A 24,762-nucleotide genomic window follows, 5' to 3' on the forward strand; every position below is an offset into this window, starting at 1 on the left:
ACAGCAATGATACCTACTGTTGCCTGTCATTTACAAATCACCGCCAACCTCCCTGAAGTGTGGAATCTCAGGGGCAAAACCTCATTTACTGTGGTGTTTTTATTTGATTACATTTGGTTTAACGGACAATGTAAAGCCTCTAAGTATGAACCACATTTACCATGGAGTCCAACCCTGAGTGCTCAGGGGTGGGTTATTATTTAGATGACAGAGTTGGAAGACAATAAGGATTCAGAGAGTTCCTCTGTGATGCTTAATTGACTGGACCCTGCCACTTCAGACAGCTTCATCTACTCCCTGAACCTATGACTGGTACCCAAGCCAGGAGCCTGCCTTTCTACATCCTTCAATTCATCCTTTCATTTGAAACCTTCCTTTAGTAGGATCTATTAAAATACCCATCCACTACTAACAGCCTATACACTGCTAAAGTTATAATAATGAACAAAAAATACAAAACATATTTGCGACATATGGTTTTTAACAAGGAGCAATGTCCCAGTCTAAAAGCCAAGCATAACGGGGGAAATTGACCAGGATAGACAATGGGAGAGTATTCCGAAGCTGAAGGATTACCACAGCCCCAGAGGCCTTTGCAGCTGTAGGTCAGTGCGGCAGAACTTGCATTTGGGAGCCTGGTTTAACAAATAGAATGAGGATTTCAGGGGTTTTGGAAGCCTCTCTCCAAAGCTTAAGGTCACAAGTACGGTGCTGTCTTTTTATTAGGGGTTGGTGGCTAAGTGTGGGGAAGACGAAGCCACGTGTAGTTTATGGTCATAGATCCTAATTCAGGATGTCTACCCAGACCCCTATGGCAGCTTCTACATTTAGCATTGATGAAACTGGTAATGAACTGTATGTCTATAATCTAGGCAAAAACTTAGACAGGTTTCACAGTGGGGGGCAGGGGTCTCCCATGGAGTAATATGTCTACCCATGCTTCCCAGTAATGTCTAAGCAGACAGATCCCACCTTTGTGGTGTCCAACACCATCTGCTGAGCCACTATCACAGCTCCTCCTTGTGGCACTGATATTCTGGTTGCAGGTGGAGCTTCTGAGTCACCAGCATGATGTTTCTTCCAGAGAAGATCAGGGACTCACACAGAGGTTTCATTTCCTTCCTGAGCCACTCCTCCTCAGAGTCTCCAGCCAGCCTGGACAGACACATTGCACTAAGAGCACATGATACAGGGAGGAAGAGCATATCCATATGTAAACTATGTGCACAGAAGTCACAGGGCACCAAGCAGCCATCAAAATGCAGATTGGGCTGAGATCACTCACCTGGTAAAGACACTCACTTGCAAAGCCTGATGCCCTGGGTTCAGTTCCCCAGGACCCATGTAAAGCCAGATGCATGAAATGGCACATGTGTCTGGAGCTTGCAGTGGTATGAGGCCCTGGCACTCTGTAGCTTAAATAAATTAAAAAAATGTGAAAAATAAAATGAAATGGAGATGTAGGGCTATATTTATGGTCATAGAAGTCTCTCCACGACACATATGCAGTTGAGGTCACTTTGACAGGCCTGCTTCCTGAGCCTAGATAGCCTTGAACTACAACTCTGCTCTAGTGCCTTGCTGCGAACAGGAGCAGAGCAGCAAGACAGAACAGCCCCTCTCCCTTAGAGACCTAGAGGAACCGAAGCCTTCATTATCTCCACTCTCCATTGCCTTCATGAGTTCTTTCACATAGCCTATGTGAGTCACACCTCCTTCTTCATAAAAAGGGCTGGAGAAATGTCTCAGTGGTTAAAAGCACTTGCTTGCAAAACCTGAAAGCCTGGATTCAGTTCTCCAGTATCTGTGTAAAGCCAAAAGCACATGGTGGTACATGCATCTGGAGTTAGTTTGAAGTGACAAGAGGTCCTAGAGCACCCATCTTCTCTCTTTCTCTGTCTATAAAATAAAATAAAATAAAATAAAATAAAATAATAAAATAAATAAAATAAATAAAATAAAAATGGTTGGGAATATAACTCAGTGATATAGTGCTTGTCAGGTCGTTGGTTTAGTCCCTAGTACCATAAGTAATATTAAATGAATGTTAATAGATAAAATCATAGTGATGATATAGGGTTTGAAGTTCACAGAGAATTAAAATACAAGATCATAATAGCACAAAATATAGGAGAGAAAGATATTGGAGGTTCCTACACTGTGAACTGATAAAAAAAATATTACTTTATTATAGAATCTAAGAAGTCTTGATTTGTACTGCAGTGAGCTAAAAATGTGCACTTTGTGTGCAGTCGTAAAAGAATAATAAAAGAACACCTAGCTGCAAAACTGACAAGAAAGAAACAGAATTATAAATACATAGGTATAACTCAAAAGAAAGTAAAAGGCACAACTAAGACAATCAGAAGAGAAAGAGAAGTACACTGGACTTAATCACAAATACTTCAGTTTTATACAAAATACAGTTGACTACATATTCTAAAAATCATACAAAGACTGTCAGACTAAGTAAAGAGGTTTTTTTTCTTTTTAATGTACTTTATTTATTGAGAGAGAAAGAGACAGACAGAGAGAATGGGTGCACCAGGGCCTCTAGCCACTGCAAACAAACTCTCCATGTATGCACCACCTTGTGCAACTGGCCTACGTGGGTTCTGGGGAATCAAACCTGGATCCTTAGGCTTTGCAAGGAAGTGACTTAACTGCTCAGCAATCTCTCCAACCCTAAGCAAGATAGTTTTAAGTATATAGTCACAAACTAATTAAAATTTTAAAAAAATACTGTGCAAATAGCAACCTCCAAAAAATTCTGTGGTAGTTACAATATGTAGACAAAGTAGGCTTAAAGGAAAGAATTATTACATACAAAGAGGAAAATTTCATAATGCCCCAAAGGTGAATGCAACAGAAAGATATAACTTTTTTTTTTTTTGAGGTAGGATCTCACTTTAGGCCAGGCAGATCTGGAATTCACTATGTAATCTCAGGCTGGCTTCAAACTTACAGCAATCCTCCTATCTCAGCCTCCCAAGTACTGGGATTAATGGCATGCGCCATCATGCCAGGCATACTATGCTCTTTCTTATGTGTGTGTTTGTGTGCCCATGTTTAGGTACACATGTGTGTTGGTTCCATGTGTGTGCATGCATGTGTAGAAGTCAAAAGACAGCTTTGAGAGGGAAGGAATTACCATGGGATATATTTTATAATCATGGAAAATGTTAATAAAAATTTTAAAAAAAGACAGCTTTGGGTATCATTTTCTCAGATGCCATCCACCTTCCTTTGGAGACAGGACCTCTTGTCCTGGGACTCACAGATTAGGCTTCATTGCAAGCCTCAGGGAGTCTCCTGTCTCTGCCACCCTGACACTGGAATTACAAGTGTATGTCACCACTGCCAGCTTTTTTTTTTTTTTAATTTTATTTATTTATTTATTTGAGAGTGACAGACACAGAGAGAAAGACAGGTAGAGGGAGAGAGAGAGAATGGGCGCGCCAGGGCTTCCAGCCTCTGCAAACGAACTCCAGACACGTGCGCCCCCTTGTGCATCTGGCTAAAGTGGGACCTGGGGAACCGAGCCTCGAACCAGGGTCCTTAGGCTTCACAGGCAAGCGCTTAACCGCTAAGCCATCTCTCCAGCCCCACTGCCAGCTTTTAACATGGGTCTGGAGATCAAACTCCAGTCCTCATCCTTGTGAGACAAGCACTTTACTGGGCCAGCCATCTTCCCAGCAGCCCCTGTTCTTTTCGAATTCACCCCTCTCCCCTCTGCCCTCCCTCTGCTCTCTGTCACTCCCATTCTCTTCCTACCTCCAAACAGTTCCCCTTTCGGCTTTCATGTCACATAAATTTCATTACCTCTCTCTCCCTACCTTGAGACTTCTTCCTCCCCCCTAACAATCTCCTTTCTACTTTCATGACCTACACACATACAGATATGTTATTTTAAATATATATATTTAAATTTATGACCTTGTCTTGTTGCAAGCACTTTACCCTCTGGTGCTTCTTCCCAGCCCTAGAGATATTTTTGTATAAGGGTTTTCAAAAGGAAAAATGGGAAATAAAAAAATTGGGTAAGAGGAAGTGGAAAGGGAAAGAAACATATCTGGAATAACAATACATCAAAATATCCAGAGTAGATATCTCTAGGTTGTAGGTTTATAGGCAATAAGTTTTCTTTCTTCAGCTCATTCATACTTTCTAAATGTTAAGTATATGTGGTGGTTTGATTCAGGTGTCCCCCATAAACTTAGGTGTTCTGAATGCTAGGTTCCCAGCTGATGAAGATTTGGAATTAAAGCCTCTTGAAGACAGTGCATTGTTGAGAGCAGGCTTATGGGTGCTATAGCCAGCTTTCTCTTGTCAGTGTTGGCACACTCTCCTATTGCTGTTGTCCACCTGATGTTGGCCAGGAGGTGATGTCCACCCTCTGCTCATGCTATTGTTTTCCCTGCCATCATGAAGCTTCCCCTCAAGTCTGTAAGCCAAAATAAACCTTGCTCTCCCCCACTCCCGCATAAGCTACACTTAGTCAGGTGTTTTCTACTAGCAATGACAGCATAGAATATTTTTGGGTTTGTTTGTTTGTTAATTGTTATTTATTTATTTCAGAGCAACAGACAGATAGGGATATATATATAGAGAGAGAGAGAATGGGTGCACCAGGGCCTCCAGCCACTGCAAACAAACTCCAGATGTATGCACCACCTTGTGCATCTGGCTTATAAGAGTACTAGGGAATCAAGCCTCAAACCAGGGTCCTTAGGCTTCACAAGCAGCACTTAACCACTAAGCCATCTCTCCAGCCCTGTTTTGTTATTTTTGAGGTTGGGTCTCACTCTAGCCCAGGCTGACCTGGAATTCACTATGTACTCTCATGGTAGCTTTGAACTCACAGTGATCTTCCTGCCTCTGCTTCCCAAGTCCTGGGAATAAAAGCATGCACTACCACGCCTGGTCCAGATATGATTTAAAAAATTTTTAATAGACAACTTCCATAATTATGTAAAATAAACCATGGTAATTCCTTCCCTCCCCCTCACTTTCCCCTTTGCAACTCCACTTTCCATCATATCACCTCTCTTTCTCAGTCTGTCTTTTATTTTGATGTTGGATATATTTTTAAGCAAAAGAAGATATATGTTTTACTTGGCTCTTCACAGACTACTATAATCCCATCCTTCTTGCAAACAGCAGTGGGTGCAGTGTTAGAGGGGCAGTGGAAGGGCAAGTTCTGGCCTCCAGGAAGCTTACCCAGCAGAGAAAGGCCAGAACCCACCAACCCACCTCTCAGCAGGCTTTACTGACTACTTCTATCTGGCCTTTTCCAAGAGCACTCAAGAAACTGCAGTGAAAGTCAGTGGAGCCAAACCAAGTCTAAATGTGAATTACTGTACTGTTGTTCTAAGAGAAGGGCTGGACCATTTCCCAAAGTCATATCATAGATAATTCTCTACATGAATAATTTATCTTGCCAGTAACAGACAATACAAAAAAAAAGGCATTTGTGCTGAAGGAGACAAAAGTAATGTTTAACTTCTCTCAAAATTTATGGCACCTTTTTTTCTTTTAGACAGGTTCTCTTTATTTTAAAACTATGTATATAGAATTTGCAAGCTAGAGAAAGAGAAAAGAAACAGAGAGTGAATGGGCATGCCAGGGCTGCCAGCCACTGCAAACAGACTCCAGAAGCATGTACCACTGTGCATCTGGCTTTAGGCGGGTACTGGGGCATTGAACCAAGGCCATCAGGTTTTGTAGACAAGCACCTTAACCAGTAAGTCATCTCTCCAGCTACATGACAGGATCTCTCTCTCTCTCTCTCTCTCTCTCTCTCCCCCTCTCTCTGTCTCTCTCTTTTTCGAGGTAGGGTCTCACTCTGGTCCAGGCTGACCTGGAATTAACTATGTAGTCTCAGGAGGGCACCCAACTCAAGGTAATCCTCCTGCCTCTGCCTCCCAAGTGCTGGGATTAAAGGCATGCACCACCATGCCTGGCAGGATCTCTTTTTAGCACAGTTGGCCTTGAATTTCTGACTCTGTAGCTTCCACTTTCCAAGTACTGGTATTAGAGGCATGTGCCACCATACCAGGTCTTCTGTAATGTTGGGGATTACACTCAGGACCTCATGCATGCTGGACAAGCATTCTATCAACTGAGCCACATTCTCAACCCAAACTTTAGGGTATCATTTTTTGTGATTTAAAAATACTTTGTGAGCTGGACGTGGTGGCACACACCTTTAGTCCCAGAACTTGGAAGGCAGAGATAGGAGGGTCACTGTGAGTTCAAGGCCACCCTGAGACTAGTGAATTTGAGGTCAGCCTGAGCTCAAGTGAGACCCTACCTCAAAAAAACAAAACAAAACAAAAATGTGGTGCAAACCTTTAATCCTAGCATTTGGGAGGCAGAGGTAGGAGTATTACTGTGAGTCTGAGGCCAGTCTGGCACTACACAGTGAGTTCCAAGTCAACCTGAGCTAGAATGAGACCCTGGCTTGAGAAAACAAGAAGAGGGGGAAGGAATATGACAGAGAGTGGAGTTGCAAAGGGGAAAGGAGCAGGGTGAGGAATCACCATGGTTTATTGTCTGTAATTATGGAAGTTACCAATAAAAAAGGAGAAAAATGCATTGTGTCAGTGTGGTGGTTTGAGTCAGGTGTCCCCCATAAACTTAGGTGTTGTGAATGCTAGCTCCCCAGCTGATGAATATTTGGGAATTAATGCCTCCTGGAGGGAGTGTATTGTTGGGGGCGGGCTTATGGGCTTTATAGCCAGTTTCCCCATGCCAGCACACCTCCTGTTGCTGTGGTCCATCTTATGTTGGCCAGGGGTTGTTGTCCACCCTCTGCTCATGCCATCATTTTCCCCTGCCATCATAAAGCTTCCCCTCGAGGCTGTAAGCCAAAATAAACCTCTTTTTCCCAGAAGCTACTCTTGGTTGGGTGATTTCTACCAGCAATGCAAACCGGACTGCAACAGTAAAGTGGTACCGAGGAGTGGGATTGCTGCTAGACACCTGATTGTGTGGTTTTGGCCTTTGGGAGCTGATTTTCAAGAGGAATGTGGGAGGATTTGAAACCTTCGTCTAAGAGATGCTTTGCAGTGCTGTAAGTACAGCTTAATGGTCTATCCTGGTCAGAGCTGAAAGACCTGAAGGCAATAAGAGCTATGGACTGTGAGGTTTGGCTTATGAGGGTGAGAAAGAGCTTTGCTTGGACTGGGCTAGCAGTTTGTGTGAGAAGCTTGCTCTTATGCCCATGTCCTGAGAAGTTGTGCAGGGTTGCTTTGCATAGAAATGAACTGGTGTGTGCAGAGGGATATGGCACAGAAAGAAAAATCTTTGGGTGAACTGTTGCCTGTTCAGCTGCAACTGAGAGATTACAACCTTTGAGACTGGGCTAGCTGACCTGCGCTGGGGCAACAAGAAGAATGCAGACTCTTTTGAAGGGGCCTGAGTGCTCAAGGAGTGTCCTGTTCTTCAAAGTCTGCTTTATTCCCCCCTGGATTAACAAATTGGCACCCTACCTGGTATCGTGGAGTATAAGAAATGCTGGAAAGAGGGTCATTGAGTTTGCAACACGGTCTTGTGTTTTGGAAATGGCCATGGGCAGTGTGAAGCGGGTTTGCTGGTTGCCTGCATAGAGACCCCATGGGGCCATGAAGATGAACCGTGGCTTGCAGTGGAGACCCAGCGGAGATGCCGGGACCATGAGATGGCTGCCAAGGAGCTGCCGGCCCCGATGAAGTTTTCCAGGACTGTGAGTAGCCTAGCTGGAGAGGCGGAATTGGAATGCCAGAGACTTGTTGCTGGTTAGAATTATCGGACTTGAAGATTTTTCACTGGCTAGATTTGCTGGACTTGAAGCTACAGAGTTTGATGTTTGCCCTGGTTGTTTTAAATCTTGTATTGGTTGAATGTTTCTTTGCTATGCCCAATACCATCTTTTGCAGTGTGAAAATTTATTCTGTGCCATTATGGGTTTTTTGAGGTTATATTTTGGTATTATGGCTCAGTTAAAAGATCTTGGACTTTGGGGATGTATGAACATCTTTGGGATTGATTAAAAACTATGGGGACTTTTAAAATGAGATGAATGCATTGCATTTTACATCATGTATAATTATCAGTTTATGGGTGCCAGGGGCGGAATGTGGTGGTTTGATTCAGGTGTCCCCCATAAACTTAGGTGTTGTGAATGCTAGCTCCCCAGCTGATGGAGATTTGGGAATTAATGCCTCCTGGAGGGAGTGTATTGTTGGGGGTGGGCTTATGGGCTTTATAGCCAGTTTCCCCTTGCCAGTGTTTGGCACACCCTCCTGTTGCTGTAATCCACCTTATGTTGGCCAGGGGGTGATGTCCACCCTCTGTTTATGCCATCGTTTTCCCCTGCCATCGTGGAGCTTCCCCTCAAGCCTGTAAGCCAAAATAAATCTCTTTTTCCCAGAAGCTACTCTTGGTTGGGTGATTTCTACCAGCAATGCAAACCCGACTGCAACAGTCAGAAACCCAGAATGTATAAAAAAGTATTAAATTAATATAAAAGTACTCTGTCTCCAAACTCCTAAATAAATTATAATATATATTTTGTCAAATGTGTTTTTATATTTTTTTCTTTTTACTTAACTGTGGCAAGGGATCAGGGAATTGATAAGTGTACTTTTGTACTCCATACTATAAGGAGACTTTGTATTCCATATTATAGACAGGAATCTGCACACCCATGTTATTTTTTAAAATATATTTTTATTTATTTACTTATTTGAGAGGGAGAAAGAAGCAGAGAGAGAGAATGGGCACATCAGGGCCTCCAGCCACTATAGACAAACTCAAAATGTATGCGCCCCCTTGTGCATCTGGTTTACATGGGTCCTGGAGAGTCTAACCAGGATCCTCTGGCCTTGACCACTAAGCTATCTCTCCAGCCCAGCACACACCCTTGTTATTAATAGCTTATCATCTATATAGCTACTCTAGGTACCTCAAATAAGTAAACTAACACCATATTTGTCCTTTTGGCTGGCTTATTTCACTTGACATAATGTCCTTGAAGTTTATCCATATTGTATATGTCAGAATTTCATTTATCTATATATGTGGTTAGCTTTTGAGATAGAATCACATATAGCCAAGACTAGGCTTGCTGTGTAGCCAAGAGTAACTGAATTTCTTCAACTCCTCTAACCTCCACCTCTCCGGTGCTTGGATTATGGGCATACACCAACATGCTGGGTTTATGTAGTACTGAAGATCAAACCCAGGGTTTCATGCATGCCAGGCAGACACTCTACCAACTGTCCATCGTCCAGGATTTTCTTTATCTTTGGAGATGAATGACATGCTATTGTCTGAAAATGTGTTTTGCTTATACATTCATCATCTATAGACCTTTGTGTGGTTTATGTCTTTGTGATTGTGAATGCTCCTTCTGTGACCATGAATGTGTAAAATATGTGTTCAAGTCCTTGCTTTCAATACTTTGGGGTACATATTCAAAAGTGGGATTGCTGTGTCCTATGGTAGATATATATCTATATATATTTTATTTTATTTATTGTCAAGGAGAGAGAGAATGGGTGTAGCCACTAAGGCCTTTTGCTACTGCAAGTGAACTCCAGACCATGCACCACTTTGTGCGTCTGGCTACATGTGGGTACTGGGGAATTGAACCCAGACCATCAGTCTTTGTAAGCAAGCAGCTTAATCACTGAGTCATAGCCTCAGCCATTTTTACCAATTTGCCTCATTTGCTTTATCATTTTCTTCTACTTCTCCCTTCTCCTGTCTTCCTCTTTGTAGAGTTCCCAGTCAGGATTCTCCTCTATCCTGAAATGATTCAGTGTGGATTCCCTAAGAACAAGAACTTTCACTTTCATAATCACACAATAATTATCAAAAACAGGAAAGTAAACACTGACAACAAAAGTATCTGATCCAAAGCCAATATTCAATTTTTTTTTTGTAATTTCTCCCAATCCAAGAGTGCACATGACATGTAACAGTCAAGTGCAGTAGTTCTAAAGATCCCCCTACCTCTTACCACCAAGATTCTTGTTTCTCTGTTAAACACTCATGTAGGTACTGCTAGGCAAGGACTTTGCAGATGGAATTAAGGTTGCTAATCAGATGTCCTTTGAGCCCAATACAATTTAATGAGCCCTTAAAAGCAGCTGAAGAGGACAGAAAAGGAAGTAACAGAGGTTTGGCAGATATCAGATACAAAGTGTGAGAGGGACTTAACCTGTCATTGCTGGAGTGGGCCACATGGAATGAATACAGTCAGGCTTGAAATTCATTAAGTTGTTACAGGAAAGGGCAGGGGAGGGTTCATCAAAACTAAACATGTTATGAATAAGCTATATGAAAACCTACTTTTTTGTTAATACATTAAAAATACTTAATTTGGGCTGGGGAAATGGCTCATCAGTTGAAGACACTTGCTTGTGAATTGTGAAGCCTGATGGCCCAGGTTCAGTTCCCCAGTACCCATGTAAAGCCAGATGCACAAAGTGGCTCATGCATCTGGAGTTCATTCACAGTGGTGGAGACCCTGACATGCCCATTATCTCTCTCTCTCCCTGGTCTTCTTTCTCTCTCTCTGAAATAAATATTTAAAAGAAACACATAATTTTAAGAAAGAGAAAGCTTGGGCAAAAGCAGCCATAGGGGTGGATAATGCTATATCCAAAAACCCTAGGTTGTTACAGAAAAATCCCAGTGCAAAAAGTGGGGAAACTCCCAATGAGTTGCCAGGGGGACCCCAAAACCCCCAAACAATACAGGATCTTGCCAGTGCTCTTGGTTGCACACCAGAACTAACTGATGAAACTTCATGCTTTGGGTGTGGGACACTGAGAAATCAAGTGGGAACTGAGCTGAAAGTCTCCTTTCTGCTAGCTAGCTGTCTGAATGCTGGAAATTGCCATGTATACAGCCTGTTGGGGAAGAAAAGTAACCAATAGTCTTAATCAGCAGTGGATCCTTCAAGCTTTACGGCTGGACAGCCAGGCCAAAAGTGGTGCAATGGTGGTATGTCTGTCATGGAAGAAACCAACTACTCTCTGACTGGACTTGAGACCTGTTCCAAGGGAGGGAATTTCTGCTTGATACCGGAAACCTAGTCAAAATCCTGTATCTAGGAAGTCCATAGGCCCTATAGGGGGAAACTACTACTGTTGTTTGGCTAAATGGGTATGTAGTGCCCATGAAACTGTCCTCTAAATATTTATGCTTGTGCCCACAGATTAGTGTTGCTTTCACTTTTTGCCAGAGAAGCTTCTTTTTGCAGGTGGTAGTGACTGCTAAGGGTATTAAAAATTTGTCAAAGTAGCTAGCTCTCAAGAGGCAGAGGTAAGAGAATGGCTGTGAATTCGAGGACAGCCTAGAACTACCAAGTGAGTTCCAGGTTAGCCTGGACTAGAGTGAAATTTTACCTTGAAAAAACAAAAACAAAAAAAAATTGTCAAAGTACTAAAAAGTTACATATAAGTGCTCAGTGCTAAATGAGACATCTCTTTCATACCTCCCAAGGCTCAGGGAACATCACAGAAGAGGTGGAAAGAATATAATACCCAAAGGATGAGAAGGAGTGCTTTGGAATGCTATTTTGTAGACAAGAAGTGGGCATTGCATTTACAACCTCACTGTGGCTGTAGCTACCTGCATAATACTGGGCTCATCAACATATTATCATGGATAATGGAAGAAGGCAAAACAGGAAAAAAGAAATGACATTAAAAAAAAAAAAAAAAGGAAGCTGGGCATGGTGGCACATACCTTTAATCCCAGCACTCAGGAGGCAAAGATAGAAGGACTTCCACAAGTTTAAGGCCATCCAGAGACTACATAATGAATTTCAGGTCAGTCTGGGCTAGAGTGAGACCCTACCTCAAAAAACCAAAAATAAAAAATAAATAAATAAAATCATAAATAAATAAAAATAGAAGGAAGGCTTGGTATGGTGGCACATACCTGTAATCCCAGCACTTGGGAGGCTGAGATAGGAGGATCACTGTGAGTTCAAGGCCAGCCTGAGATTACAAAGTGAATTCCAGATCAGCCTGGGCTACAGTGAAATCCTACCTTGAAAAAGCAAAACAAATAAACAAAAAAGAAATAGAAGAAGGAATATTAAGAAGGGAGAAAGGGTTCACTGTAAGAGAGATGGAAAACAGGGATAAGAGAAAGTAATGGGAGGGGATTATGATCAAAATACATTATGCACATGTATGAAAATTATCAATAAAAAGCCAAAATAAAAATTTAAATAAGATAAAAAATTCAAAAAAAGTTGGGCATGGTGGCACACGCCTTTAATCCCAGCACTCGGGAGGCAGAGGTAGGAGGATTGCTGTGAGTTTGAGGCCACCCTGAGACTCCATAGTGAATTCCAGGTCAGCCTGGGCTAGAGTGAGACCCTATCTCGAAAAACCAAAAATATAAAATAAAATAAAATAAAAAATTCAAAAAAAAAAAACCCTAAAAGCAAAAATTCAGCCTATGACTCACAGCAAGGAAGCAGCTCTCAGTCCTGCAACTACAGAAGCCAGGTTCATCTAGCCACTAGAATGAGCCCAGAAGCCATTCTTCCCAAATAAAACCTGGCAACCTAAGAGACCCACAGCACAGGACCAGCCAAGCCTACTATCTTCTGACCTCCAAACCATGAGGTTATAAATTTCTGTTGTTTTAGGCTTAAATTTGTGATGACTTATTCTAGCAACAAGAGGGAACACATATTCCTTTAAACCCTAATTTGGAACCATTCCCAAGGTAATCTGTCTTCCTTGACCTTTGATGTATGACAGAGCATGGCCAGCCATTTATAGAAAGTCCTTCAATTTGTTTTTACCAATAGATTCCTCTTATACATTTTGTTATTTTCCAAGAGTGACTGTGTCCTTCTCAGTGTATTACCTCAGTAGGTATGTGATGATTTTTTTTTTTTTGTCCCTACAATATTAATGCTAACTTTGGCCACTTGGGTAAAGTGATACGTACAAGGCCTCTGCTCAATGAAAGTATTATTTTCCTCCTTTTCAGTTAATAAAAACTTGTTGTGGGGTCCAGGTAGATAGCACACACCTTTAACCCCACCACTTGGGAGTAATCCTCTTACCTCTGCCTTCCTAGCATTGGGATTAAAGGCATGTGCTACCATGCCACACCTAGCCATTAGTTTTCATTACTTGCTTTCTTGTAAATAAGTTATTCCAGGTTTATCTCTTATCCTCCCCACAAATATGTATATAAATAAATAAAATCTGGAAATTCTGAGAATAAAGAAGAGAAGGAGAAGGAAGAATCTTGAAAGACTCACTGTGAATAACTGGTATGTGCCTTGTCAAGGTTAACTTCTAGCACTATTCTTTAATTATTTTTGTGGTTTTTTTTTTTTTCAAGGTGGGAGTGTTGCCCAGGCTGATCTGGCATTCACTCTGTAGTCTCAGGCTGGCCTCGAACTCACAGCAATCACCTGCCTGAGGCTCCCAAGTACTGAGATGAAAGGTGTGCACTACGATGCTTAGCTTAGACTTTTTGACAGTTTCTGTCCCATAAAATAATACTAGTCAAGTATGGTGGTACATGCCTTTAATCTCAACACTTGAGAGGCAGTAATAGGAGGGTTGCTGTGAGTTCAAGGCCACCCTGAGACTACCTAGTGAATGCCAGGTAAGCCTGGGCTAGAGTGAGACCCACCTTGAAAGATCAAAATAATAATAATAATAATAATAATGATATGGTTATTTATATTTTAAGCATTTATATTCGATTTTTTGTTTCACTGCAGGGTTGGCATAGCTTCCTAAGACATTAGCTTTTTTTTTAATTTTTATTTATTTATTTATTTGAGAGAGACAGACACAGAGAAAGACAGATAGAGGGAGAGAGAGAGAATGGGCGCACCAGGGCTTCCAGCCTCTGCAAACGAACTCCAGACGCGTGCGCCCCCTTGTGCATCTGGCTAACGTGGGACCTGGGGAACCGAGCCTTGAACCGGGGTCCTTAGGCTTCACAGGCAAGCACTTAACCACTAAGCCATCTCTCCAGCCCGACATTAGCTTTTTTTTTTTTCCTTTTTTTCTTTTTTAGACAAGCCCAACAGACTGGCCTTTTTTAAAAAAAATTTTTTGTTTATTTTTATTTATTTATTTGCGAGCAACAGAGAGAGAGAAAGAGAGAGACAGAATGGGTGCATCAGGGCTTCCAGCCACTGCAAACGAACTCCAGACATGTGTGCCCCTTGTGCATCTGGCTAATGTGGGTCCTGGGGAATTGAGCCTCGAACCAGGGTTCTTAGGTTTCATAGGCAAGTGCTTAACCACTAAGCCATCCTCTCCATCCCATGGCCTTTTTTTTTTTTTTAATTATTATTTGAGAAAGGATGAGGGAGAGAGAGAGAGAGAGAGAGAGAGAATGAGAGAATTGGCATGCCAGGGCCTATAGCCACTGCAATTGAACTCCAGATTCATGGGCCTTCTTGTGTGCAAAATGTGTCTGGCTTAAGTGGGATCTGGAGAGTTGAACATGGGTCCTTAGGCTTCACAGGCAAGCTTTTTAACCACTAAGCAATCTTTCCAGCCCTTTACCTTTTTATTTATTTATTTTGGTTTTACAACGAAGGGTTTCACTCTAGCCAAGGCTGACCTGGAATTCACTACGTAGTCTCAGGCTATCCTTGAACTCACAGTGATCCTCCTAACTCTGACTCCTAAGTGCTGAGATTAAAGGCAAGTGCCACCACACCAGGCCCCTTTATTTTATTTTATTTTGAGATAGGTTCTCATGTAACCTAGACTAACCTCAAACTCACTATGTAGCCAAGGATGACCTTGAACTTCTGATCCTTTGCCTCCTCCTCCCAAGTGTGATTATAGTCATAAGACAACACCCCAGTTTTATGCAGTGCTGAGGATTGAACCCAGAGCTTCCTGTGCTAGGCAAGCCCTCTACCAACTTAGTTATAGCCCCTAGCCCACATTATCTTTTCCTACTTTTTCAGAAGTATAAACAGTGTTGCAACAGCATCCTTATGTACATCTTTGCTCATATTTCCTTAGGATAAATAGGTACATAGTTTTGTTTGTTTTCTTTTCTTTCTTTGTTTTTGTGGTAGAATCTCATTCTAGCACAGGCTGACCTGAAAATCAGAATGATTCTCCTTGGGCTGGAGAGATGACTTAGTAGTAAAGGTGCTTGCCTGCAAAGTCAAAGGACCCAGTTTCAGTTCCCTAGGACCCACATAAGTCAGATGCACAAGGTGTGGCATGCATCTGGAGTTTGTTTGCAGTGGCTGGAGGCCCTGGCACACCCATTCTATCTCTCTCCGTCTATCTGCCTCTCTATATATATGAAGTAAATAAATAAAAATAAAATATTAAAGAAATTATCCTCCTACCTCAGCCTCAAGAGTGCCATACCCAGCTTAGATACATAGTTTCTTAAGTCTTGAATCTATATTATCAAATTAGCCTCTAAAACTATCAATTTCCATTTTCATTATAAGTACATTATAACTGACACATTTCTGTACTCTCAGGGGGACCTTGAACTCCTGGAAATCCTTCTATCTCTGCCTCCCAAGGGCTGGGATTAAAAGCATGCCCCACCATGCCCGGCATAACTGATACATTTCTGCCAACACTTGGTATTAACCATTCTTCTTTGATCTTAGTATGTTAGTGCCAAATAATGGTATATCATTATTTTAATTTGCATTTCTTTGTTTCGTGAAAGAATTATTACATATCAATAAGATTGAATATACTTTTGTATTTTAATATACATTTTTATTTCTTCTTGTGTGAAATGTCTGTACTGTCTCCACTATCTATAAAGTGCTTAGCTTTTCCTTATTGGTATGGTAGTGTTTCCTTTCCTGGCAGTTCCACTCCCTGAGCGTGTCTCTCTTACTCAGTGCTGTATTTCAGCAACTAAAGCAGTGACCGGCATCTTCCCAGGTGGGTCATAAGTATTTGTTGGGTGAAACATTTCTATCCATGTGTAGGATCTATCAGGGCAATCACTCGTTGGTTAACCATGTTCTAGACACAGTGCTCAGTGAGTTGTCAGGATGGTTTGCCATGACCATGGTGACAATCCTATAGGCAGGCTGGGCTGTTAGCTCCAGCTACAGATGAGGAAAAGAAGTTTCTGAATTTAGATGAAGCCAGATAACTAGTAAGTAATGGGGTTGGAATTAAAAAGACACAGGTTCTATCATCCAGATTAGGGATTTTTATTAAAAATCTAAAACTTGGGGACTTCCGGTTAAGATGGCAGCGTAGGTACCAGGCCAAAGCAGCCTAGAGGGGAAAAAGACCAAAAAAACACAGCAAAATACACACTTTTACTAAAAAGTGAGGTGTATAGGAAATTGAAGCAGCAGCAGAGAAGTAGAAGAGTTATAGAGCATCCAGAGCCTGCACAGGCGGGAAAAGCGGCTCCGGCAGCTCGGCCAACCGCCGCAGCTGCAGCGCAGCAGAAAACCGCCAGACTCGGCTCGAGCCGCAGGAAAAGCCAGGTGCGGGAGCTTCCCCTCACACCGCGCTCTCCGCAACTCGGGAAATGTGAGGGGAGAGCGGCAGCGAGCAACGGAGGAGCAGACTGCGAGGTAGAACACGTGGGACAGCGAGACAACCAGAGCAGCTGCGGCTCCCTCCCCTCCCCCACCGCCTGAACCCAGCTCCAGTGAACAGAGCAGCGGCCCGGGACCCGGCCACGCCAACTTGGACTGACAACGGGACCCAAGCAGGAGCAGTTTGGGAGCAACACCAGTTGCTCCAGCACCGGTACCAGCGGCCACAGCAGCAGCAGACCCAGGAGTGGCAGCAGCGGCAGATCCCGCAGCAGCAGCTTCAGGGGGAGCAGCGGCAGTGGACACAGCAGCAGCAGCTTCAGCAGCAGTGGTGGCTCCAGCAGTGGCAGCTACAGCAGCAGCAGAGGCAGCAGCAGCAGCTCAGTTTGCCCCGTAGGAAAAGCAAGTGCCCAGCTCCAGAAATCAGAACAGCAGCCTGACGACCCAGGCAGCAACTTGACTGAGACCAAAATCACCCAAGGTAACTGGGATTGCTCCAGGAAAGGGTCTCACTTGGTCACAAGGTGACTTGGATCCCTCAACAGACCAGAAATCTAAACCTCTTTATTGATAGAGGATCTGGTCATTATAATAACTACTCTTGCATACATACTCAGGGCTGTTTTTTGATTGAATGTGTACAGTTTTTAGTTAAATTTTAGAATCTACCTGTATTTTATTCCACTCAGCCTGCTTGAATACTCCTACAGCAGGGAAACTCAACCCCTAAGAACATCTTTGTAGATACTCTGAGAGTCTTAAGAGCCAACCTAATACCTTAAGGTCCTACCCTGAAAATATATTACATCAAATCAATTGATACAGCTAAGAATACACAGCTAGCTAGAAAATCCAAGCATTAACTTAATCCAAGATGCAAAAATATATACATTATAACACAAGAAACACTAAAAAGCAAGACGATATAAATCCACCTAAAAGTATTAATGCATCAGAAATGTCCTCCAGTGAGAAAGAGTTAGAGGAAATGCCTGAGAAAGAGTTCAAAAGAATAATTATAAATATGTTCAAAGAGGTCAAAGAACACATGAAAACAATCAAAGAAGAAATCAAAGAGGAAATCAAAGAGGAAATCAAAGGAATCAAAGAAGAGGCAGGACACCAATTTAATGAAATAAAGAAGGCAATACAAGACATAAGTAGGGAAATAGAAATAATAAAGAAAAACCAGTCAGAATTACTAGCAATGAAGAACACAGTTAATGAAATAAAAAACTCTGTAGAAAATCTCACCAGTAGGATGGATGAGAGAAAGGACAGAATATCTAAGCTAGAAGACCAGGTGGCAGACCTAATGCAGTCCAACAAAGAGAAAGACAAACTTATAGAAGAGTATGAGTGGGAATTTCAAGATATTCGGGACACTATGAAAAGATCCAATATAAGAATTCAGGGCATAGTAGAAGGAGAAGAACTCCACTCCAGAGGCATAGTAGGCATCTTCAACAAAATCATAGAGGAAAATTTCCCTCAAATTGGGAAGGAGGTGCCAATACAGATACAGGAAGCCTTTAGAACCCCAGCCAGACAAAACCCAGAAAGAACCTCTCCTCGCCATATTATAATCAAACTTCCAAACACACACACCAAAGAAAAAATATTGAAAGCAGGTAGAGAGAAAAATCAAGTTACCTACAAAAGCAAGCCCATCAGGATTACAGCAGATTATTCAACACAAACTTTTAAAACCAGAAGGGCTTGGAGTGATATATTCCAAGTTCTGAAAGATAACAACTGTCAACCAAGGTTACTTTATCCTGCAAAGTTATCCATTCAAATAGATGGAGAAATAAGGACATGCCATGACAAAAGCAGGTTAAAGGAGTATTTGAAGACAAAACCAGCTCTACAGAAAATACTTGATAGAATCCTCCATGCTGAACAAAAGGAAAAGCACACATACAAGGAACCTAGAAAAAACAAGCTATACTCAAATACCAGTTAACAGAAGAGAGCACAGGTAGAACCAGAAACACACACAAAAAAAAAAAATGGCAAAGATAAATACACACCTTTCAATAATATCTCTTAATATCAACGGTCTCAATGCCCCAACGAAAAGACATAGATTTGCAGACTGGGTTAAAAAGCAGGATCCTACAATTTGTTGTCTCCAAGAAACTCACCTTTCTACAAAGGATCGACATTATCTTAGGGTGAAAGGTTGGAAGACGGTGTTTCAAGCAAATGGGCCTAGAAAACAAGCAGGGGTTGCTATCCTAATATCAGACAGGGTAGACTTTAGTCCAACGTTAGTCAAGAAATATAAGGAAGGTCACTTTATATTGATTAAGGGCACTCTCCAACAGGAGAACATTGCAATCCTAAACATATATGCACCTAACATGGGGGCTCCCAAATTCGTCAAACAAACACTATTAGAACTAAGGTCACAGATAACACCAACCACAGTGGTGCTGGTTGACTTTAACACCCCACTCTCATCAATTGACAGGTCATCCAGGGAAAGAATAAACAGAGAGGCATCTGGACTAAATGAGGTCATAGAAGGAATGGACCTAACAGATATATACAGGACATTTCATCCAAAGGCTACAGAATATACATTCTTTTCAGCAGCACATGGAACATTCTCTAAAATAGACCATATATTAGGATACAAAGCAAATCTTAACAAATTCAGGAAAATTGAAATAATTCCTTGCATTCTATCTGACCACAATGGAATTAAACTACAAATCAGTAGCAAGAAAGGCTATATAGCATACATAAAATCATGGAAACTAAACAATACACTACTAAATGATGAGTGGGTCAATGAAGAAATCAAAAAGGAAATAAAAAAATTTATAGAGTCAAATGATAATGAGAACACAACATACCAAAATCTCTGTGACACAATGAAGGCAGTTCTAAGAGGTAAATTTATAGCCTTAAGTGCCTATATTAAGAAATTAGAAAGGTCGCAAGTAAACGACCTAATGCTTCGCCTTAAAGCCTTGGAAAAAGAAGATCAAGCAAACCAAAAGTCAGTAGACGGGAAGAAATAATAAAGATTAGGACAGAAATTAATAAAATATAAACAAAAAGAACAATCCAAAGAATTAATGAAACAAAGAGTTGGTTCTTTGAAAGGATAAACAAGATTGATAAACCCTTAGCAAATCTGACCAAAAGAAAGAGAGAAGAGACACAAATTAATAAAATCAGAGATGAACAAGGTAACATCACAACAGATTCCAGAGAAATTAAAAAAATCATAGGCACATACTGTAAAAGCATATACTCCACAAAGTATGAAAATCTGAAAGAAATGGATGATTTCCTTGATCTATATGACCTACCTAAATTAAATCAAAATGAGATTAATCACTTAAATAGACCTATAACAAACATGGAGATCCAAACAGTTATGAATAATCTCCCAACTAAAAAAAGCCCAGGCCCGGATGGATTCACTGCTGAATTTTACCAGACTTTTAAGGAAGAGCTAACACCATTGCTTCTTAAGCTTTTCCAGGAAATAGAAAAAGAAGGAATTCTACCAAACTCCTTCTATGAGGCCAGCATCACCCTGATACCAAAACCAGGCAAAGATAGAACAAAAAAAGAAAATTACAGACCAATCTCCCTCATGAACATAGATGCAAAAATTCTCAACAAAATATTGGCAAACAGAATACAAGAGTATATCAAAAAGATCATTCACCCTGACCAAGTAGGCTTTATCCCAGAGATGCAGGGATGGTTCAACATACGCAAATCTATAAATGTAATACATTACATAAACGGGTTGAAGGACAAAAATCACATGATCATCTCATTAGACGCAGAGAAAGCATTTGACAAAATCCAACATCCCTTCATGATAAAAGTCCTACAGAGACTGGGAATAGAAGGAACATATCTCAATATAATAAAGGCTATTTATGACAAGCCTACAGCCAACATATTACTAAATGGGGGAAAACTGGAAGCTTTTCCACTAAAATCAGGAACAAGACAAGGGTGTCCACTGTCCCCACTTCTATTTAATATAGTTTTGGAAGTCTTAGCCATAGCAATAAGGCAAGAGACACACATAAAAGGGATACAAATTGGAAAGGAAGAAATCAAGTTATCATTATTTGCAGATGACATGATTCTATACATAAAGGACCCTAGAGAGTCTACTAGCAAGCTGTTAGAGCTGATCAAAACCTACAGCAATGTAGCAGGATACAAAATAAATACACAGAAATCAGTAGCCTTCATATATGCTAACAACAAACACACAAAGGATGAAATCAGAGAATCACTCCCATTCACAATTGCATCAAAAAAAAATAAAATACCTTGGAATAAACCTAACCAAGGAAGTAAAGAATCTATACAATGAGAACTTTAAAACACTCAAGCGAGAAGTTGCAGAAGACACTAGAAAGTGGAGAAACATCCCTTGTTCTTGGATTGGAAGAATCAATATTGTGAAAATGGCAATCTTACCTAAAGCAATCTACACATTTAATGCAATCCCTATCAAAATTCCAAAGGCTTTCTTCATGGAAATAGAAAAAACAATCCAAAAATTCACTTGGAATCACAAAAAACCTCGAATATCTAAAGTAATACTGAGCAACAAAAAAGAGGCTGGTGGTATCACCATACCTGATTTTAACCTATACTACAGAGCCATAGTAACAAAAAAAGCATGGTACTGGCACAAAAACAGACATGTAGATCAGTGGAACAGTATAGAGGACCCAGATGTAAGCCCAAGTAGCTATAGCCACCTGATATTCGATAAAAATGCCAAAAATACTCATTGGAGAAGAGACAGCCTCTTCAGCAAATGGTGTTTTGAAAACTGGATATATATCTGCAGAAGGATGAGAATAGATTCTTCTCTCTCGCCACACACAAGAATTAAGTCCAAATGGATTAAAAACCTTAACATCAGACCTGAAACTCTGACAGTGCTAGAGAAAATAGTAGGGGAAACCCTTCAACATATTGGTCTTGGCAAAGACTTTCTGAATACAACCCCAATTGCTCAGGCAATAAAACCACAGATTTGGGACCTCATGAAATTACAAAGATTTTGCACTGCAAAGGACACAGTGAAAAAAGCAAAGAGGCAACCTACAGAATGGGAAAAAAAAAATCTTTGCCAGCTATATATCTGATAGAGGATTAATATCTAGGATATACAAAGAACTCAAAAAGTTAAATAATAAGGAATCAAACAAGCCAATCAAAAATTGGGCTATGGAGCTAAATAGAGAGTTCTCAAAAGAAGAAATACGAATGGCATATAAGCATCTAAAAAAATGTTCTACGTCACTAGTCATCAGGGAAATGCAAATTAAAACTACATTGAGATTCCATCTCACTCCTGTCAGATTGGCCACCACCATGAAAACAAATGATCATAAATGTTGGCGGGGATGTGGAAAAAAAGGAACCCTTCTGCACTGCTGGTGGGAATGCAACCTGGTCCAGCCATTGTGGAAAACAGTGTGGATGTTCCTAAAACAGCTAGAGATTGATCTACCATATGACCCAGCTATAGCACTCCTAGGCATATATCCAAAGGACTCATCTCATTTCCTTAGAAGTACATGCTCAACCATGTTTATTGCTGCTCAATTTATAATAGCTGGGAAATGGAACCAGCCTAGATGTCCCTCAACAGATGAGTGGATAATGAAGATGTGGTACATTTATACAGTGGAGTTCTACTCAGCGGTAAAGAAAAATGAAGTTATGAAATTTGCAGAAAAATGGATGGACCTGGAAAGTATTATACTAAGTCAGGTAACCCAGGCCCAGAAAGCCAAGTGCCACATGCTCTCTCTCATATGTGGATCCTAGCTACAGATGACTGGGCTTCTGTGTGAGAATGAAAATACTTAGTAGCAGAGGCCAGTAAGTTGAAAAGGAGACATAAAGGGTGGAGAAAGGAAGGGAGGAGGATACTTAATAGGTTGATATTGTATATATGTAGTTACAATGATATTAATGGGGAGGTAATATGATGGAGAATGGAATTTCAAATGGGAAAGTGTGGGGGTGGGGAGGGAGGGAATTACCATGGGATATATTTTATAATCATGGAAAATGTTAATAAAAAATTAAAAAAAAAAAAGAAAAAAAAAATTAAAAAAAAAAAAAAGATACTCAACAGTGGACACTGCAAACCTTAGATTTTGCCAGCCAGGCCAAATGAGCCAACAGATGCAATAGTGGCACATCTGTCATGGTAGAAACCAAGTGCCTTCTAATTGGACTGGAGGCCAACTCCATGGGAGGGAATACATTCCTGATACTGAAAACTTAAAACAGGAGTAGTCATGAGCCCTAGGGGTGTAATGTCTGCTGCTGTCTCAATAAATGTATATACTATGCTCATCAAAAAAAAAAAAAAATCTAAAACTTTCAGGGTGTGGTGATATGTGCCTTTAATTAATCCCAGCACTCAAGGAGGCCAAGGCAGGAGGATCACTGTGAGTTCAAGGCCAGCCTGAGACTATAGAGTATATTCCAGGTCAACCTGGGCTAGAGTGAAACCCTACCTCAAAAACAAACAACAACAAAAAAGACTAGAATTTACAACTGGGCATGGTGGTTCAAGTCTTTAATCCCAGAACTTGAGACACAGAGGTAGAAGGATTGCTATGAGGCTATGAGTTCAAGGCCAGCCTGAGACTACATAGTAATTTCCAGATCAGCCTTACTTACTTACACTAGTAAGTTCCTACCTCAAAAAAAAAAAAAAAAATCTGAAACTTTTGTTGCATTATTCAACTTTGGTTTAAAGAGTTCAGTTTAGGGCTGGAGAGATGGCTTAGCGGTTAAGCGCTTGCCTGTGAAGCTTAAGGACCCCGGTTCAAGGCTCGGTTCCCCAGGTCCCACGTTAGCCAGATGCACAAGGGGGCGCATGCGTCTGGAGTTCGTTTGCAGAGGCTGGAAGCCCTGGCGCGCCCATTCTCTCTCTCTCCCTCTATCTGCCTTTCTCTCTGTGTCTGTCGCTCTCAAATAAATAAATTAAAAAAAAAAAAGAGTTCAGTTTAGTTGTTGGATTATAATATGGAAGTAATCTTCATGTATAATTTTCATTAATAATCAGACTTAATACACTGAATGACAAACATGAAAGTCATATTTAGACAACTCTGAAAGTTCTCAGCCCCATAATAAAAATGGTTTCTGAGGGCTGGAGAGATGGCTTAGTGGTTAAGCGCTCACCTGTGAAGCCTAAGGACCCCGGTTCGAGGCTTGGTTCCCCAGGTCCCACGTTAGCCAGATGCACAAGGGGGCGCACGCATCTGGAGTTCGTTTGCAGAGGCTGGAAGCCCTGGCGCGCCCATTCTCTCTCTCTCTCCCTCTATCTAGCTTTCTCTCTGTCTCTGTCGCTCTCAAATAAATAAATAAAATATTTTTAAAAAATGGTTTCTGAAATTTAATATCAATTTTTTTTTTTGGTTATTTGAGGTAGAATCTTATTCTGGTACAGGCTGACCTGAATGGAATTCACTATATAGTCTCAGGGTGGCCTCGAACTCACAGTGATCCTCCTACCTCTGCCTCCTGAATGCTGGGATTAAAAGCATGCACCACCACAGCCAGCTTCAATTCTTATATTGATATATTTTTTTCACATATGACTTTCTCCAGAACACCATCATCAGTCTCTAGTTCTGACAATATGTTCTGACAGTTTGTGAGGACAATGGGTGCGAGTTCTTTGAACGCATTACCTGCTAGCCACCTGAACAAAGTCTTCATAGGCATTATTCAGTTCCAAAGCCACCTTCTCCAAAGAGGCAAATGCTCCATTCTTTATATCTTTCCTTTCCACTGAGATGAGCAGGTGGCAAAACTGGATGGTCATGGGTATGATAATTCTCTATAGCCTTGTTCTGTACCATGGAGCTGATGTCATCCAAGAAGAGAGACTCCATCTCTTCAGGCTGTAACAGAAGTTAAGACACAGTTGTGGCTCAGGCTAGATGACAAGACAGTACTTTCCTTATCTCAGTGTTCACTTAATTTACTTTAATAAAGGGAAAGAAAATCTATAAGCTATAAAGGTTGAGATGGTCAATGTTTTTAGCCTCCAGACAGCAGAGGGAGCCAATTTTGATGGATTTTTTAACTCTATGGAATTTCTCAGAATAAAGTGGAGAATCATACAGCAATAGGAAGCTCTCTTTCACATTGCATCTCAAACAAAATTCTCAAAGTTCCCACAAGTA

At 41.1% G+C, this 24,762-nt stretch overlaps 1 pseudogene; it reads right to left on the reverse strand.

The window, feature by feature from the left end:
* Nucleotides 1–24,762, reverse strand: part of LOC123460253 — a 90,630-nt pseudogene that overhangs the window by 41,539 nt on the left and 24,329 nt on the right.

This window comes from Jaculus jaculus, chromosome 4 (genome assembly GCF_020740685.1).
Source record: "Jaculus jaculus isolate mJacJac1 chromosome 4, mJacJac1.mat.Y.cur, whole genome shotgun sequence".
Lineage (NCBI taxonomy): Eukaryota > Metazoa > Chordata > Mammalia > Rodentia > Dipodidae > Jaculus > Jaculus jaculus.